This window comes from Schistocerca cancellata, unplaced genomic scaffold (assembly GCF_023864275.1).
Source record: "Schistocerca cancellata isolate TAMUIC-IGC-003103 unplaced genomic scaffold, iqSchCanc2.1 HiC_scaffold_631, whole genome shotgun sequence".
NCBI classification, from domain to species: Eukaryota; Metazoa; Arthropoda; class Insecta; order Orthoptera; family Acrididae; genus Schistocerca; species Schistocerca cancellata.
Genome location: NW_026046642.1, coordinates 26,903 through 44,453, shown reverse-complemented (window position 1 = coordinate 44,453; position 17,551 = coordinate 26,903). Strand labels below are relative to the sequence as shown.

General features: G+C 49.3%; 17 non-coding genes across 17 annotated transcripts; 6 read left to right on the top strand and 11 right to left on the bottom strand.

The window, feature by feature from the left end:
* Positions 1-330: 330 nt before the first annotated feature.
* Trnap-ugg (transfer RNA proline (anticodon UGG)) lies at positions 331-402 on the bottom strand. The gene has a single exon. It is a non-coding gene; the product is annotated as a tRNA-Pro (tRNA).
* A 1,615-nt stretch (positions 403-2,017) lies between these two features.
* Trnap-cgg (transfer RNA proline (anticodon CGG)) lies at positions 2,018-2,089 on the bottom strand. Its single transcript has one exon. It is a non-coding gene; the product is annotated as a tRNA-Pro (tRNA).
* Positions 2,090-2,324: 235 nt separating this feature from the next.
* On the top strand, positions 2,325-2,397 carry Trnav-uac (transfer RNA valine (anticodon UAC)). The gene has a single exon. It is a non-coding gene; the product is annotated as a tRNA-Val (tRNA).
* A 604-nt stretch (positions 2,398-3,001) lies between these two features.
* Trnap-ugg (transfer RNA proline (anticodon UGG)) lies at positions 3,002-3,073 on the bottom strand. The gene has a single exon. It is a non-coding gene; the product is annotated as a tRNA-Pro (tRNA).
* A 1,615-nt stretch (positions 3,074-4,688) lies between these two features.
* Trnap-cgg (transfer RNA proline (anticodon CGG)) lies at positions 4,689-4,760 on the bottom strand. Its single transcript has one exon. It is a non-coding gene; the product is annotated as a tRNA-Pro (tRNA).
* Positions 4,761-4,995: 235 nt separating this feature from the next.
* Positions 4,996-5,068, top strand: Trnav-uac (transfer RNA valine (anticodon UAC)). The gene has a single exon. It is a non-coding gene; the product is annotated as a tRNA-Val (tRNA).
* Positions 5,069-5,672: 604 nt separating this feature from the next.
* Trnap-ugg (transfer RNA proline (anticodon UGG)) lies at positions 5,673-5,744 on the bottom strand. The gene has a single exon. It is a non-coding gene; the product is annotated as a tRNA-Pro (tRNA).
* A 1,630-nt stretch (positions 5,745-7,374) lies between these two features.
* Positions 7,375-7,446, bottom strand: Trnap-cgg (transfer RNA proline (anticodon CGG)). Its single transcript has one exon. It is a non-coding gene; the product is annotated as a tRNA-Pro (tRNA).
* A 235-nt stretch (positions 7,447-7,681) lies between these two features.
* Trnav-uac (transfer RNA valine (anticodon UAC)) lies at positions 7,682-7,754 on the top strand. Its single transcript has one exon. It is a non-coding gene; the product is annotated as a tRNA-Val (tRNA).
* A 604-nt stretch (positions 7,755-8,358) lies between these two features.
* Positions 8,359-8,430, bottom strand: Trnap-ugg (transfer RNA proline (anticodon UGG)). The gene has a single exon. It is a non-coding gene; the product is annotated as a tRNA-Pro (tRNA).
* Positions 8,431-10,056: 1,626 nt separating this feature from the next.
* On the bottom strand, positions 10,057-10,128 carry Trnap-cgg (transfer RNA proline (anticodon CGG)). Its single transcript has one exon. It is a non-coding gene; the product is annotated as a tRNA-Pro (tRNA).
* Positions 10,129-10,363: 235 nt separating this feature from the next.
* Trnav-uac (transfer RNA valine (anticodon UAC)) lies at positions 10,364-10,436 on the top strand. The gene has a single exon. It is a non-coding gene; the product is annotated as a tRNA-Val (tRNA).
* Positions 10,437-11,040: 604 nt separating this feature from the next.
* Positions 11,041-11,112, bottom strand: Trnap-ugg (transfer RNA proline (anticodon UGG)). The gene has a single exon. It is a non-coding gene; the product is annotated as a tRNA-Pro (tRNA).
* Positions 11,113-13,260: 2,148 nt separating this feature from the next.
* Trnav-uac (transfer RNA valine (anticodon UAC)) lies at positions 13,261-13,333 on the top strand. Its single transcript has one exon. It is a non-coding gene; the product is annotated as a tRNA-Val (tRNA).
* Positions 13,334-13,937: 604 nt separating this feature from the next.
* Positions 13,938-14,009, bottom strand: Trnap-ugg (transfer RNA proline (anticodon UGG)). The gene has a single exon. It is a non-coding gene; the product is annotated as a tRNA-Pro (tRNA).
* A 1,947-nt stretch (positions 14,010-15,956) lies between these two features.
* Trnav-uac (transfer RNA valine (anticodon UAC)) lies at positions 15,957-16,029 on the top strand. Its single transcript has one exon. It is a non-coding gene; the product is annotated as a tRNA-Val (tRNA).
* A 604-nt stretch (positions 16,030-16,633) lies between these two features.
* On the bottom strand, positions 16,634-16,705 carry Trnap-ugg (transfer RNA proline (anticodon UGG)). The gene has a single exon. It is a non-coding gene; the product is annotated as a tRNA-Pro (tRNA).
* Between the last annotated feature and the right edge of the window lie 846 nt (positions 16,706-17,551).

Below are 17,551 nucleotides of genomic sequence, written 5' to 3'. Positions count from 1 at the left end.
AGTGTGATGCTAACTAATAATGAGAAACTCTTGGCCACTCTCAATCTTACATGCCACCACCCCTTTGTTGTTGCCGTCGTTAGTAAGATGAGGGTAGACTGTCGCACAATTAAGCTTAATCTCCACTCACGGAGCACATATTCCGCAAAGACAACCTTGTTTTCCGTTGCATGCAAAATTACCGTCTGCGTTTCTACCGAATTCCACCTACGTACTTTACTGGTGCCGCATTCTTGTTATATTCACGTGCTATAACAGGCGTCTACTCTTCATTGAGGAGCTGCAACCGGGGCTGAGTTCCACCTACTCTTCAGCACGGTCAAAATGGCAGGGCTCGTCCGGGATTTGAACCCGGGACCTCCTGCACCCAAAGCAGGAATCATACCCCTAGACCAACGAGCCACCTGCCTGGAGCAGTCAAGTTAATCCCAGGTAGTGGACCTCACAGGGAACACAAACTTTTACGTGAATTCGCAAGATAAACGCTTTCTGCAGGCAGCACTCACCACTGATGAGAAGAATATTAAAGGCAACGAATAAAAAGCGAAATAACTTCATCGAACACTGCTTATGAACAGCCGGCAGTGCCTCAGTTTCGGTATGTGGTTTCTCAGGGTTAAGAGAAGGCGAATGCACTAAACAAAAGAACATCGGGAAACCAAGCACCAACTCATAACGAAAAGATTGCACAATATACTGCAAGTAAAATTTTCAGAAGACGGATACTAAAGACGCCGCAGACAAAGGAATTATTCTATGCAGTAACGATTATCTAGGAAGCGTAAATTGCATGTGCTGCTCCACCACACAACTTCTTTTGATACTGTTTTACTTATTCTAAATTTTCATTGCCTGATCGTCTCTAGAATACTGTGTGGTATCACCTGGTTTCCAACAGCGATAGTAGTAAGTAAATCGACTACAAAGTCTTTCAAAGTAGGTCAGACACCAAAAAAAAAAAAACGGAGCTGCGCGTAGCTCATGTCATTCTGCTTTCAAAGGTGAATCAGCGGCTGGGAGTAGTGGCGTACTCCTGTAATCCAAGCTACTGGGAGGCTGTTGTGTGGGAGAGATCTGGAAACAACTACAGATTCGGCCGTTCCATGAGCTCAGGAATGGCCGCGATGCCTTCATCGAGCTCTGCAGATCGACATATGACAGCGTGGAAATTTCGGCGAGCGGTGGCTAAGGGTTTAGAGAAGCCAAACGCACTAAACACAAGAAAGTCGGGAAACCGAAGCTCATAACGAAAAGATTGCGGAATGCAGTGCGGAAGCAAAACTTCGAGAAGACCAACTCTGAAGCCATCGGCGCGCTAGGAATTATTCCTCGCAAGAAGCGATCATGTAGGAAGAGCGAGCCGAGGGTGTCGCTCGACCACACAATAAATTTTTGCTTAATCCAAATTTGCAATACCGGTTCGACACTAGAATACTGCGATAGTAATAAGCACGTCGACTGCAGTGTCATTTAGGGTAGTGAGTCAGACATGGGGAGGATATAAGGCGGGTGGAATATGCAGCGACAGGGGGCATTGCAGGGCGGGCGCCGACTTCTTGCGCTGCGGCGCGCCGGTGCCGGCGGCGGCCTGGCTGGGCTGCTGGTGCCTCCATGTAGAGCTGCCGCCGAGCCCAGGCACCGTGCCGCTAACGAAGCGATTGCCTTTGGTGACATCTTTTGCAATAACGACTGCGCGAATCGACGGTATCTCGTAAGGAAAGAAAGAGCAGCAGCTGCCGCCGAGCCCAGGCGCCGTGCCTAACACGCAGAAGGTCCCCGGTTCGATTGCGGGCGGAAACCCGTTTTCGTCGCACTCAGCAAGACACTTGCTACGATCTCTGCAGTGACCACTTAAATCAACTTCAAACGTTCCACCAGCAGGGTGCACATGGCTCAAATGAAACATGAAACTGTTTCAGAACTGGTTGTCGGATTTTAGCGCTGACTTGGAGGCCTGGAAATGCGCGAAACAGCCGCCGCCATGCGATTTGTTACCACACCGTTGTACAAAACGCAAGGGCTCGTCCGGGATTTGAACCCGGGACCTCCTGCACCCGAAGCAGGAATCATACCCCTAGACCAACGAGCCTGTCCGTTCCGAAAACGCACTGCATGTGAATGACGCCACCTTTGATGGTCTCACCCTGTAGGGCTGCAGCTCACCCAGCGTTCTCCCTGTCTGTCGCGGTTGGATTGTTTTCATCGACGTCTTTTACTATAGGAACTTCACGAATCGGAGGGAGCTCGTAGCCGATGCCCTTGCTAACACAGAAGAAAAACTGTTGCTATTACGAGTCTCCGGGTGGTACACGAAAAGAACCGTCGTTTCCGTGGTGTAGCGGTTATCACGTCTGCTTTACACGCAGAAGGTCCCCGGTTCGATCCCGGGCGGGAACACAACAATTTTAATCTATATTTCGGGTTTCATTTCCGAGATGACCTCACGTCCGCGTATGCAGAGACAAGCAATGTCGTATGCTAGACGGATAGGGCGTCATTTTACTGTCAAATACTGTTGCTCTCTTATTGCACCGGTATTTGGTAACTGGGAACGCCCCTAGCTCCATTATGGCTGGCAAAATTTATAATCCGGTTCTTCAGGGCTACTTCAAGTGCGCTTGCTACTGGCTTTCCTGAGCTCACCCTACTCGCCTTGTCACAGCTCTGTCAAAGTGTGATGCTAACTAATAATGAGAAACTCTTGGCCACTCTCAATCTTACATGCCACCACCCCTTTGTTGTTGCCGTCGTTAGTAAGATGAGGGTAGACTGTCGCACAATTAAGCTTAATCTCCACTCACGGTGCACATATTCCGCAAAGACAACCTTGTTTTCCGTTGCATGCAAAATTACCGTCTGCGTTTCTACCGAATTCCACCTACGTACTTTACTGGTGCCGCATTCTTGTTATATTCACGTGCTATAACAGGCGTCTACTCTTCATTGAGGAGCTGCAACCGGGGCTGAGTTCCACCTACTCTTCAGCACGGTCAAAATGGCAGGGCTCGTCCGGGATTTGAACCCGGGACCTCCTGCACCCAAAGCAGGAATCATACCCCTAGACCAACGAGCCACCTGCCTGGAGCAGTCAAGTTAATCCCAGGTAGTGGACCTCACAGGGAACACAAACTTTTACGTGAATTCGCAAGATAAACGCTTTCTGCAGGCAGCACTCACCACTGATGAGAAGAATATTAAAGGCAACGAATAAAAAGCGAAATAACTTCATCGAACACTGCTTATGAACAGCCGGCAGTGCCTCAGTTTCGGTATGTGGTTTCTCAGGGTTAAGAGAAGGCGAATGCACTAAACAAAAGAACATCGGGAAACCAAGCACCAACTCATAACGAAAAGATTGCACAATATACTGCAAGTAAAATTTTCAGAAGACGGATACTAAAGACGCCGCAGACAAAGGAATTATTCTATGCAGTAACGATTATCTAGGAAGCGTAAATTGCATGTGCTGCTCCACCACACAACTTCTTTTGATACTGTTTTACTTATTCTAAATTTTCATTGCCTGATCGTCTCTAGAATACTGTGTGGTATCACCTGGTTTCCAACAGCGATAGTAGTAAGTAAATCGACTACAAAGTCTTTCAAAGTAGGTCAGACACCAAAAAAAAAAAAACGGAGCTGCGCGTAGCTCATGTCATTCTGCTTTCAAAGGTGAATCAGCGGCTGGGAGTAGTGGCGTACTCCTGTAATCCAAGCTACTGGGAGGCTGTTGTGTGGGAGAGATCTGGAAACAACTACAGATTCGGCCGTTCCATGAGCTCAGGAATGGCCGCGATGCCTTCATCGAGCTCTGCAGATCGACATATGACAGCGTGGAAATTTCGGCGAGCGGTGGCTAAGGGTTTAGAGAAGCCAAACGCACTAAACACAAGAAAGTCGGGAAACCGAAGCTCATAACGAAAAGATTGCGGAATGCAGTGCGGAAGCAAAACTTCGAGAAGACCAACTCTGAAGCCATCGGCGCGCTAGGAATTATTCCTCGCAAGAAGCGATCATGTAGGAAGAGCGAGCCGAGGGTGTCGCTCGACCACACAATAAATTTTTGCTTAATCCAAATTTGCAATACCGGTTCGACACTAGAATACTGCGATAGTAATAAGCACGTCGACTGCAGTGTCATTTGGGGTAGTGAGTCAGACATGGGGAGGATATAAGGCGGGTGGAATATGCAGCGACAGGGGGCATTGCAGGGCGGGCGCCGACTTCTTGCGCTGCGGCGCGCCGGTGCCGGCGGCGGCCTGGCTGGGCTGCTGGTGCCTCCATGTAGAGCTGCCGCCGAGCCCAGGCACCGTGCCGCTAACGAAGCGATTGCCTTTGGTGACATCTTTTGCAATAACGACTGCGCGAATCGACGGTATCTCGTAAGGAAAGAAAGAGCAGCAGCTGCCGCCGAGCCCAGGCGCCGTGCCTAACACGCAGAAGGTCCCCGGTTCGATTGCGGGCGGAAACCCGTTTTCGTCGCACTCAGCAAGACACTTGCTACGATCTCTGCAGTGACCACTTAAATCAACTTCAAACGTTCCACCAGCAGGGTGCACATGGCTCAAATGAAACATGAAACTGTTTCAGAACTGGTTGTCGGATTTTAGCGCTGACTTGGAGGCCTGGAAATGCGCGAAACAGCCGCCGCCATGCGATTTGTTACCACACCGTTGTACAAAACGCAAGGGCTCGTCCGGGATTTGAACCCGGGACCTCCTGCACCCGAAGCAGGAATCATACCCCTAGACCAACGAGCCTGTCCGTTCCGAAAACGCACTGCATGTGAATGACGCCACCTTTGATGGTCTCACCCTGTAGGGCTGCAGCTCACCCAGCGTTCTCCCTGTCTGTCGCGGTTGGATTGTTTTCATCGACGTCTTTTACTATAGGAACTTCACGAATCGGAGGGAGCTCGTAGCCGATGCCCTTGCTAACACAGAAGAAAAACTGTTGCTATTACGAGTCTCCGGGTGGTACACGAAAAGAACCGTCGTTTCCGTGGTGTAGCGGTTATCACGTCTGCTTTACACGCAGAAGGTCCCCGGTTCGATCCCGGGCGGGAACACAACAATTTTAATCTATATTTCGGGTTTCATTTCCGAGATGACCTCACGTCCGCGTATGCAGAGACAAGCAATGTCGTATGCTAGACGGATAGGGCGTCATTTTACTGTCAAATACTGTTGCTCTCTTATTGCACCGGTATTTGGTAACTGGGAACGCCCCTAGCTCCATTATGGCTGGCAAAATTTATAATCCGGTTCTTCAGGGCTACTTCAAGTGCGCTTGCTACTGGCTTTCCTGAGCTCACCCTACTCGCCTTGTCACAGCTCTGTCAAAGTGTGAATCTAACTAATAATGAGAAACTCTTGGCCACTCTCAATCTTACATGCCACCACCCCTTTGTTGTTGCCGTCGTTAGTAAGATGAGGGTAGACTGTCGCACAATTAAGCTTAATCTCCACTCACGCTGCACATATTCCGCAAAGACAACCTTGTTTTCCGTTGCATGCAAAATTACCGTCTGCGTTTCTACCGAATTCCACCTACGTACTTTACTGGTGCCGCATTCTTGTTATATCCACGTGCTATAACAGGCGTCTACTCTTCATTGAGGAGCTGCAACCGGGGCTGAGTTCCACCTACTCTTCAGCACGGTCAAAATGGCAGGGCTCGTCCGGGATTTGAACCCGGGACCTCCTGCACCCAAAGCAGGAATCATACCCCTAGACCAACGAGCCACCTGCCTGGAGCAGTCAAGTTAATCCCAGGTAGTGGACCTCACAGGGAACACAAACTTTTACGTGAATTCGCAAGATAAACGCTTTCTGCAGGCAGCACTCACCACTGATGAGAAGAATATTAAAGGCAACGAATAAAAAGCGAAATAACTTCATCGAACACTGCTTATGAACAGCCGGCAGTGCCTCAGTTTCGGTATGTGGTTTCTCAGGGTTAAGAGAAGGCGAATGCACTAAACAAAAGAACATCGGGAAACCAAGCACCAACTCATAACGAAAAGATTGCACAATATACTGCAAGTAAAATTTTCAGAAGACGGATACTAAAGACGCCGCAGACAAAGGAATTATTCTATGCAGTAACGATTATCTAGGAAGCGTAAATTGCATGTGCTGCTCCACCACACAACTTCTTTTGATACTGTTTTACTTATTCTAAATTTTCATTGCCTGATCGTCTCTAGAATACTGTGTGGTATCACCTGGTTTCCAACAGCGATAGTAGTAAGTAAATCGACTACAAAGTCTTTCAAAGTAGGTCAGACACCAAAAAAAAAAAAAAAAAAAAAAAAAAAACGGAGCTGCGCGTAGCTCATGTCATTCTGCTTTCAAAGGTGAATCAGCGGCTGGGAGTAGTGGCGTACTCCTGTAATCCAAGCTACTGGGAGGCTGTTGTGTGGGAGAGATCTGGAAACAACTACAGATTCGGCCGTTCCATGAGCTCAGGAATGGCCGCGATGCCTTCATCGAGCTCTGCAGATCGACATATGACAGCGTGGAAATTTCGGCGAGCGGTGGCTAAGGGTTTAGAGAAGCCAAACGCACTAAACACAAGAAAGTCGGGAAACCGAAGCTCATAACGAAAAGATTGCGGAATGCAGTGCGGAAGCAAAACTTCGAGAAGACCAACTCTGAAGCCATCGGCGCGCTAGGAATTATTCCTCGCAAGAAGCGATCATGTAGGAAGAGCGAGCCGAGCGTGTCGCTCGACCACACAATAAATTTTTGCTTAATCCAAATTTGCAATACCGGTTCGACACTAGAATACTGCGATAGTAATAAGCACGTCGACTGCAGTGTCATTTAGGGTAGTGAGTCAGACATGGGGAGGATATAAGGCGGGTGGAATATGCAGCGACAGGGGGCATTGCAGGGCGGGCGCCGACTTCTTGCGCTGCGGCGCGCCGGTGCCGGCGGCGGCCTGGCTGGGCTGCTGGTGCCTCCATGTAGAGCTGCCGCCGAGCCCAGGCACCGTGCCGCTAACGAAGCGATTGCCTTTGGTGACATCTTTTGCAATAACGACTGCGCGAATCGACGGTATCTCGTAAGGAAAGAAAGAGCAGCAGCTGCCGCCGAGCCCAGGCGCCGTGCCTAACACGCAGAAGGTCCCCGGTTCGATTGCGGGCGGAAACCCGTTTTCGTCGCACTCAGCAAGACACTTGCTACGATCTCTGCAGTGACCACTTAAATCAACTTCAAACGTTCCACCAGCAGGGTGCACATGGCTCAAATGAAACATGAAACTGTTTCAGAACTGGTTGTCGGATTTTAGCGCTGACTTGGAGGCCTGGAAATGCGCGAAACAGCCGCCGCCATGCGATTTGTTACCACACCGTTGTACAAAACGCAAGGGCTCGTCCGGGATTTGAACCCGGGACCTCCTGCACCCGAAGCAGGAATCATACCCCTAGACCAACGAGCCTGTCCGTTCCGAAAACGCACTGCATGTGAATGACGCCACCTTTGATGGTCTCACCCTGTAGGGCTGCAGCTCACCCAGCGTTCTCCCTGTCTGTCGCGGTTGGATTGTTTTCATCGACGTCTTTTACTATAGGAACTTCACGAATCGGAGGGAGCTCGTAGCCGATGCCCTTGCTAACACAGAAGAAAAACTGTTGCTATTACGAGTCTCCGGGTGGTACACGAAAAGAACCGTCGTTTCCGTGGTGTAGCGGTTATCACGTCTGCTTTACACGCAGAAGGTCCCCGGTTCGATCCCGGGCGGGAACACAACAATTTTAATCTATATTTCGGGTTTCATTTCCGAGATGACCTCACGTCCGCGTATGCAGAGACAAGCAATGTCGTATGCTAGACGGATAGGGCGTCATTTTACTGTCAAATACTGTTGCTCTCTTATTGCACCGGTATTTGGTAACTGGGAACGCCCCTAGCTCCATTATGGCTGGCAAAATTTATAATCCGGTTCTTCAGGGCTACTTCAAGTGCGCTTGCTACTGGCTTTCCTGAGCTCACCCTACTCGCCTTGTCACAGCTCTGTCAAAGTGTGATGCTAACTAATAATGAGAAACTCTTGGCCACTCTCAATCTTACATGCCACCACCCCTTTGTTGTTGCCGTCGTTAGTAAGATGAGGGTAGACTGTCGCACAATTAAGCTTAATCTCCACTCACGGTGCACATATTCCGCAAAGACAACCTTGTTTTCCGTTGCATGCAAAATTACCGTCTGCGTTTCTACCGAATTCCACCTACGTACTTTACTGGTGCCGCATTCTTGTTATATCCACGTGCTATAACAGGCGTCTACTCTTCATTGAGGAGCTGCAACCGGGGCTGAGTTCCACCTACTCTTCAGCACGGTCAAAATGGCAGGGCTCGTCCGGGATTTGAACCCGGGACCTCCTGCACCCAAAGCAGGAATCATACCCCTAGACCAACGAGCCACCTGCCTGGAGCAGTCAAGTTAATCCCAGGTAGTGGACCTCACAGGGAACACAAACTTTTACGTGAATTCGCAAGATAAACGCTTTCTGCAGGCAGCACTCACCACTGATGAGAAGAATATTAAAGGCAACGAATAAAAAGCGAAATAACTTCATCGAACACTGCTTATGAACAGCCGGCAGTGCCTCAGTTTCGGTATGTGGTTTCTCAGGGTTAAGAGAAGGCGAATGCACTAAACAAAAGAACATCGGGAAACCAAGCACCAACTCATAACGAAAAGATTGCACAATATACTGCAAGTAAAATTTTCAGAAGACGGATACTAAAGACGCCGCAGACAAAGGAATTATTCTATGCAGTAACGATTATCTAGGAAGCGTAAATTGCATGTGCTGCTCCACCACACAACTTCTTTTGATACTGTTTTACTTATTCTAAATTTTCATTGCCTGATCGTCTCTAGAATACTGTGTGGTATCACCTGGTTTCCAACAGCGATAGTAGTAAGTAAATCGACTACAAAGTCTTTCAAAGTAGGTCAGACACCAAAAAAAAAAAAAAAAAAAAAAAACGGAGCTGCGCGTAGCTCATGTCATTCTGCTTTCAAAGGTGAATCAGCGGCTGGGAGTAGTGGCGTACTCCTGTAATCCAAGCTACTGGGAGGCTGTTGTGTGGGAGAGATCTGGAAACAACTACAGATTCGGCCGTTCCATGAGCTCAGGAATGGCCGCGATGCCTTCATCGAGCTCTGCAGATCGACATATGACAGCGTGGAAATTTCGGCGAGCGGTGGCTAAGGGTTTAGAGAAGCCAAACGCACTAAACACAAGAAAGTCGGGAAACCGAAGCTCATAACGAAAAGATTGCGGAATGCAGTGCGGAAGCAAAACTTCGAGAAGACCAACTCTGAAGCCATCGGCGCGCTAGGAATTATTCCTCGCAAGAAGCGATCATGTAGGAAGAGCGAGCCGAGGGTGTCGCTCGACCACACAATAAATTTTTGCTTAATCCAAATTTGCAATACCGGTTCGACACTAGAATACTGCGATAGTAATAAGCACGTCGACTGCAGTGTCATTTAGGGTAGTGAGTCAGACATGGGGAGGATATAAGGCGGGTGGAATATGCAGCGACAGGGGGCATTGCAGGGCGGGCGCCGACTTCTTGCGCTGCGGCGCGCCGGTGCCGGCGGCGGCCTGGCTGGGCTGCTGGTGCCTCCATGTAGAGCTGCCGCCGAGCCCAGGCACCGTGCCGCTAACGAAGCGATTGCCTTTGGTGACATCTTTTGCAATAACGACTGCGCGAATCGACGGTATCTCGTAAGGAAAGAAAGAGCAGCAGCTGCCGCCGAGCCCAGGCGCCGTGCCTAACACGCAGAAGGTCCCCGGTTCGATTGCGGGCGGAAACCCGTTTTCGTCGCACTCAGCAAGACACTTGCTACGATCTCTGCAGTGACCACTTAAATCAACTTCAAACGTTCCACCAGCAGGGTGCACATGGCTCAAATGAAACATGAAACTGTTTCAGAACTGGTTGTCGGATTTTAGCGCTGACTTGGAGGCCTGGAAATGCGCGAAACAGCCGCCGCCATGCGATTTGTTACCACACCGTTGTACAAAACGCAAGGGCTCGTCCGGGATTTGAACCCGGGACCTCCTGCACCCGAAGCAGGAATCATACCCCTAGACCAACGAGCCTGTCCGTTCCGAAAACGCACTGCATGTGAATGACGCCACCTTTGATGGTCTCACCCTGTAGGGCTGCAGCTCACCCAGCGTTCTCCCTGTCTGTCGCGGTTGGATTGTTTTCATCGACGTCTTTTACTATAGGAACTTCACGAATCGGAGGGAGCTCGTAGCCGATGCCCTTGCTAACACAGAAGAAAAACTGTTGCTATTACGAGTCTCCGGGTGGTACACGAAAAGAACCGTCGTTTCCGTGGTGTAGCGGTTATCACGTCTGCTTTACACGCAGAAGGTCCCCGGTTCGATCCCGGGCGGGAACACAACAATTTTAATCTATATTTCGGGTTTCATTTCCGAGATGACCTCACGTCCGCGTATGCAGAGACAAGCAATGTCGTATGCTAGACGGATAGGGCGTCATTTTACTGTCAAATACTGTTGCTCTCTTATTGCACCGGTATTTGGTAACTGGGAACGCCCCTAGCTCCATTATGGCTGGCAAAATTTATAATCCGGTTCTTCAGGGCTACTTCAAGTGCGCTTGCTACTGGCTTTCCTGAGCTCACCCTACTCGCCTTGTCACAGCTCTGTCAAAGTGTGATGCTAACTAATAATGAGAAACTCTTGGCCACTCTCAATCTTACATGCCACCACCCCTTTGTTGTTGCCGTCGTTAGTAAGATGAGGGTAGACTGTCGCACAATTAAGCTTAATCTCCACTCACGGTGCACATATTCCGCAAAGACAACCTTGTTTTCCGTTGCATGCAAAATTACCGTCTGCGTTTCTACCGAATTCCACCTACGTACTTTACTGGTGCCGCATTCTTGTTATATCCACGTGCTATAACAGGCGTCTACTCTTCATTGAGGAGCTGCAACCGGGGCTGAGTTCCACCTACTCTTCAGCACGGTCAAAATGGCAGGGCTCGTCCGGGATTTGAACCCGGGACCTCCTGCACCCAAAGCAGGAATCATACCCCTAGACCAACGAGCCACCTGCCTGGAGCAGTCAAGTTAATCCCAGGTAGTGGACCTCACAGGGAACACAAACTTTTACGTGAATTCGCAAGATAAACGCTTTCTGCAGGCAGCACTCACCACTGATGAGAAGAATATTAAAGGCAACGAATAAAAAGCGAAATAACTTCATCGAACACTGCTTATGAACAGCCGGCAGTGCCTCAGTTTCGGTATGTGGTTTCTCAGGGTTAAGAGAAGGCGAATGCACTAAACAAAAGAACATCGGGAAACCAAGCACCAACTCATAACGAAAAGATTGCACAATATACTGCAAGTAAAATTTTCAGAAGACGGATACTAAAGACGCCGCAGACAAAGGAATTATTCTATGCAGTAACGATTATCTAGGAAGCGTAAATTGCATGTGCTGCTCCACCACACAACTTCTTTTGATACTGTTTTACTTATTCTAAATTTTCATTGCCTGATCGTCTCTAGAATACTGTGTGGTATCACCTGGTTTCCAACAGCGATAGTAGTAAGTAAATCGACTACAAAGTCTTTCAAAGTAGGTCAGACACCAAAAAAAAAAAAAAAAAAAAAAACGGAGCTGCGCGTAGCTCATGTCATTCTGCTTTCAAAGGTGAATCAGCGGCTGGGAGTAGTGGCGTACTCCTGTAATCCAAGCTACTGGGAGGCTGTTGTGTGGGAGAGATCTGGAAACAACTACAGATTCGGCCGTTCCATGAGCTCAGGAATGGCCGCGATGCCTTCATCGAGCTCTGCAGATCGACATATGACAGCGTGGAAATTTCGGCGAGCGGTGGCTAAGGGTTTAGAGAAGCCAAACGCACTAAACACAAGAAAGTCGGGAAACCGAAGCTCATAACGAAAAGATTGCGGAATGCAGTGCGGAAGCAAAACTTCGAGAAGACCAACTCTGAAGCCATCGGCGCGCTAGGAATTATTCCTCGCAAGAAGCGATCATGTAGGAAGAGCGAGCCGAGGGTGTCGCTCGACCACACAATAAATTTTTGCTTAATCCAAATTTGCAATACCGGTTCGACACTAGAATACTGCGATAGTAATAAGCACGTCGACTGCAGTGTCATTTAGGGTAGTGAGTCAGACATGGGGAGGATATAAGGCGGGTGGAATATGCAGCGACAGGGGGCATTGCAGGGCGGGCGCCGACTTCTTGCGCTGCGGCGCGCCGGTGCCGGCGGCGGCCTGGCTGGGCTGCTGGTGCCTCCATGTAGAGCTGCCGCCGAGCCCAGGCACCGTGCCGCTAACGAAGCGATTGCCTTTGGTGACATCTTTTGCAATAACGACTGCGCGAATCGACGGTATCTCGTAAGGAAAGAAAGAGCAGCAGCTGCCGCCGAGCCCAGGCGCCGTGCCTAACACGCAGAAGGTCCCCGGTTCGATTGCGGGCGGAAACCCGTTTTCGTCGCACTCAGCAAGACACTTGCTAAGATCTCTGCTGTGCCCAGGCACCGTGCCGCTTACGAAGCGATTGCCTTTGGTGACATCTTTTGCAATAACGACTGCGCGAATCGACGGTATCTCGTAAGGAAAGAAAGAGCAGCAGCTGCCGCCGAGCCCAGGCGCCGTGCCTAACACGCAGAAGGTCCCCGGTTCGATTGCGGGCGGAAACCCGTTTTCGTCGCACTCAGCATGACACTTGCTACGATCTCTGCTGTGACCATTTAAATCAACTTCAAACGTTCCACCAGCAGGGTGCACATGGCTCAAATGAAACATGAAACTGTTTCAGAACTGGTTGTCGGATTTTAGCGCTGACTTGGAGGCCTGGAAATGCGCGAAACAGCCGCCGCCATGCGATTTGTTACCACACCGTTGTACAAAACGCAAGAGCTCGTCCGGGATTTGAACCCTGGACCTCCTGCACCCGAAGCGGGAATCATACCCCTAGACCAACGAGCCTGTCCGTTCCGAAAACGCACTGCATGTGAATGACGCCATCTTTGATGGTCTCACCATGTAGGGCTGCAGCTCACCCAGCGTTCTCCCTGTCTGTCGCGGTTGGATTGTTTTCATCGACGTCTTTTACTATAGGAACTTCACGAATCGGAGGGAGCTCGTAGCCGATGCCCTTGCTAACACAGAAGAAGAACTGTTGCTCTTACGAGTCTCCGGGTGGTACACGAAACGAACCGTCGTTTCCGTGGTGTAGCGGTTATCACGTCTGCTTTACACGCAGAAGGTCCCCGGTTCGATCCCGGGCGGGAACACAACAATTTTAATCTATATTTCGGATTTCATTTCCGAGATGACCTCACGTCCGCGTATGCAGAGACAAGCAATGCCGTATGCTAGACGGATAGGGCGTCATTTTACTGTCAAATACTGTTGCTCTCTTATTGCACCGGTATTTGGTAACTGAGAACGCCCCTAGCTCCATTATGGCTGGCAAAATTTATAATCCGGTTCTTCAGGGCTACTTCAAGTGCGCTTGCTACTGGCTTTCCTGAGCTCACCCTACTCGCCTTGTCACAGCTCTGTCAAAGTGTGATGCTAACTAATAATGAGAAACTCTTGGCCACTCTCAATCTTACATGCCACCACCCCTTTGTTGTTGCCGTCGTTAGTAAGATGAGGGTAGACTGTCGCACAATTAAGCTTAATCTCCACTCACGGTGCACATATTCCGCAAAGACAACCTTGTTTTCCGTTGCATGCAAAATTACCGTCTGCGTTTCTACCGAATTCCACCTACGTACTTTACTGGTGCCGCATTCTTGTTATATCCACGTGCTATAACAGGCGTCTACTCTTCATTGAGGAGCTGCAACCGGGGCTGAGTTCCACCTACTCTTCAGCACGGTCAAAATGGCAGGGCTCGTCCGGGATTTGAACCCGGGACCTCCTGCACCCAAAACAGGAATCATACCCCTAGACCAACGAGCCACCTGCCTGGAGCAGTCAAGTTAATCCCAGGTAGTGGACCTCACAGGGAACACAAACTTTTACGTGAATTCGCAAGATAAACGCTTTCTGCAGGCAGCACTCACCACTGATGAGAAGAATATTAAAGGCAACGAATAAAAAGCGAAATAACTTCATCGAACACTGCTTATGAACAGCCGGCAGTGCCTCAGTTTCGGTATGTGGTTTCTCAGGGTTAAGAGAAGGCGAATGCACTAAACAAAAGAACATCGGGAAACCAAGCACCAACTCATAACGAAAAGATTGCACAATATACTGCAAGTAAAATTTACAGAAGACGGATACTGAAGACGCCGCAGACAAAAGAATTATTCTATCCAGTAACGATTATCTAGGAAGCGTAAATTGCATGTGCTGCTCCACCACACAACTTCTTTTGATACTGTTTTACTTATTCTAAATTTTCATTGCCTGATCGTCTCTAGAATACTGTGTGGTATCACCTGGTTTCCAACAGCGATAGTAGTAAGTAAATCGACTACAAAGTCTTTCAAAGTAGGTCAGACACCAAAAAAAAAAAAAAAAAACGGAGCTGCGCGTAGCTCATGTCATTCTGCTTTCAAACGTGAATCAGCGGCTGGGAGTAGTGGCGTACTCCTGTAATCCAAGCTACTGGGAGGCTGTTGTGTGGGAGAGATCTGGAAACAACTACAGATTCGGCCGTTCCATGAGCTCAGGAATGGCCGCGATGCCTTCATCGAGCTCTGCAGATCGACATATTACAGCGTGGAAATTTCGGCGAGCGGTGGCTAAGGGTTAAGAGAAGCCAAACGCACTAAACACAAGAAAGTCGGGAAACCGAAGCTCATAACGAAAAGATTGCGGAATGCAGTGCGAAAGCAAAACTTCGAGAAGACCAACTCTGAAGCCATCGGCGCGCTAGGAATTATTCCTCGCAAGAAGCGATCATGTAGGAAGCGCGAGTCGAGGGTGTCGCTCGACCACACAATAAATTTTTGCTTAATCCAAATTTGCAATACCGGTTCGACACTAGAATACTGCGCCTTGGTTCTTCGAAAAGCGATAGTAATAAGCACGTCGACTGCAGTGTCATTTAGGGTAGTGAGTCAGACATGGGGAGGATATAAGGCGGGTGGAATATGCAACGACAGGGGGCATTGCAGGGCGGGCGCCGACTTCTTGCGCTGCGGCGCGCCGGTGCCGGCGGCGGCCTGGCTGGGCTGCTGGTGCCTCCATGTAGAGCTGCCGCCGAGCCCAGGCACCGTGCCGCTAACGAAGCGATTGCCTTTGGTGACATCTTTTGCAATAACGACTGCGCGAATCGACGGTATCTCGTAAGGAAAGAAAGAGCAGCAGCTGCCGCCGAGCCCAGGCGCCGTGCCTAACACGCAGAAGGTCCCCGGTTCGATTGCGGGCGGAAACCCGTTTTCGTCGCACTCAGCAAGACACTTGCTACGATCTCTGCTGTGACCATTTAAATCAACTTCAAACGTTCCACCAGCAGGGTGCACATGGCTCAAATGAAACATGAAACTGTTTCAGAACTGGTTGTCGGATTTTAGCGCTGACTTGGAGGCCTGGAAATGCGCGAAACAGCCGCCGCCATGCGATTTGTTACCACACCGTTGTACAAAACGCAAGAGCTCGTCCGGGATTTGAACCCTGTACCTCCTGCACCCGAAGCGGGAATCATACCCCTAGACCAACGAGCCTGTCCGTTCCGAAAACGCACTGCATGTGAATGACGCCATCTTTGATGGTCTCACCATATAGGGCTGCAGCTCACCCAGCGTTCTCCCTGTCTGTCGCGGTTGGATTGTTTTCATCGACGTCTTTTACTATAGGAACTTCACGAATCGGAGGGAGCTCGTAGCCGATGCCCTTGCTAACACAGAAGAAAAACTGTTGCTATTACGAGTCTCCGGGTGGTACACGAAACGAACCGTCGTTTCCGTGGTGTAGCGGTTATCACGTCTGCTTTACACGCAGAAGGTCCCCGGTTCGATCCCGGGCGGGAACACAACAATTTTAATCTATATTTCGGATTTCATTTCCGAGATGACCTCACGTCCGCGTATGCAGAGACAAGCAATGCCGTATGCTAGACGGATAGGGCGTCATTTTACTGTCAAATACTGTTGCTCTCTTATTGCACCGGTATTTGGTAACTGAGAACGCCCCTAGCTCCATTATGGCTGGCAAAATTTATAATCCGGTTCTTCAGGGCTACTTCAAGTGCGCTTGCTACTGGCTTTCCTGAGCTCACCCTACTCGCCTTGTCACAGCTCTGTCAAAGTGTGATGCTAACTAATAATGAGAAACTCTTGGCCACTCTCAATCTTACATGCCACCACCCCTTTGTTGTTGCCGTCGTTAGTAAGATGAGGGTAGACTGTCGCACAATTAAGCTTAATCTCCACTCACGGTGCACATATTCCGCAAAGACAACCTTGTTTTCCGTTGCATGCAAAATTACCGTCTGCGTTTCTACCGAATTCAACCTACGTACTTTACTGGTGCCGCATTCTTGTTATATCCACGTGCTATAACAGGCGTCTACTCTTCATTGAGGAGCTGCAACCGGGGCTGAGTTCCACCTACTCTTCAGCACGGTCAAAATGGCAGGGCTCGTCCGGGATTTGAACCCGGGACCTCCTGCACCCAAAACAGGAATCATACCCCTAGACCAACGAGCCACCTGCCTGGAGCAGTCAAGTTAATCCCAGGTAGTGGACCTCACAGGGAACACAAACTTTTACGTGAATTCGCAAGATAAACGCTTTCTGCAGGCAGCACTCACCACTGATGAGAAGAATATTAAAGGCAACGAATAAAAAGCGAAATAACTTCATCGAACACTGCTTATGAACAGCCGGCAGTGCCTCAGTTTCGGTATGTGGTTTCTCAGGGTTAAGAGAAGGCGAATGCACTAAACAAAAGAACATCGGGAAACCAAGCACCAACTCATAACGAAAAGATTGCACAATATACTGCAAGTAAAATTTTCAGAAGACGGATACTAAAGACGCCGCAGACAAAGGAATTATTCTATGCAGTAACGATTATCTAGGAAGCGTAAATTGCATGTGCTGCTCCACCACACAACTTCTTTTGATACTGTTTTACTTATTCTAAATTTTCATTGCCTGATCGTCTCTAGAATACTGTGTGGTATCACCTGGTTTCCAACAGCGATAGTAGTAAGTAAATCGACTACAAAGTCTTTCAAAGTAGGTCAGACACCAAAAAAAAAAAAAAAAAAAAAAAACGGAGCTGCGCGTAGCTCATGTCATTCTGCTTTCAAAGGTGAATCAGCGGCTGGGAGTAGTGGCGTACTCCTGTAATCCAAGCTACTGGGAGGCTGTTGTGTGGGAGAGATCTGGAAACAACTACAGATTCGGCCGTTCCATGAGCTCAGGAATGGCCGCGATGCCTTCATCGAGCTCTGCAGATCGACATATGACAGCGTGGAAATTTCGGCGAGCGGTGGCTAAGGGTTTAGAGAAGCCAAACGCACTAAACACAAGAAAGTCGGGAAACCG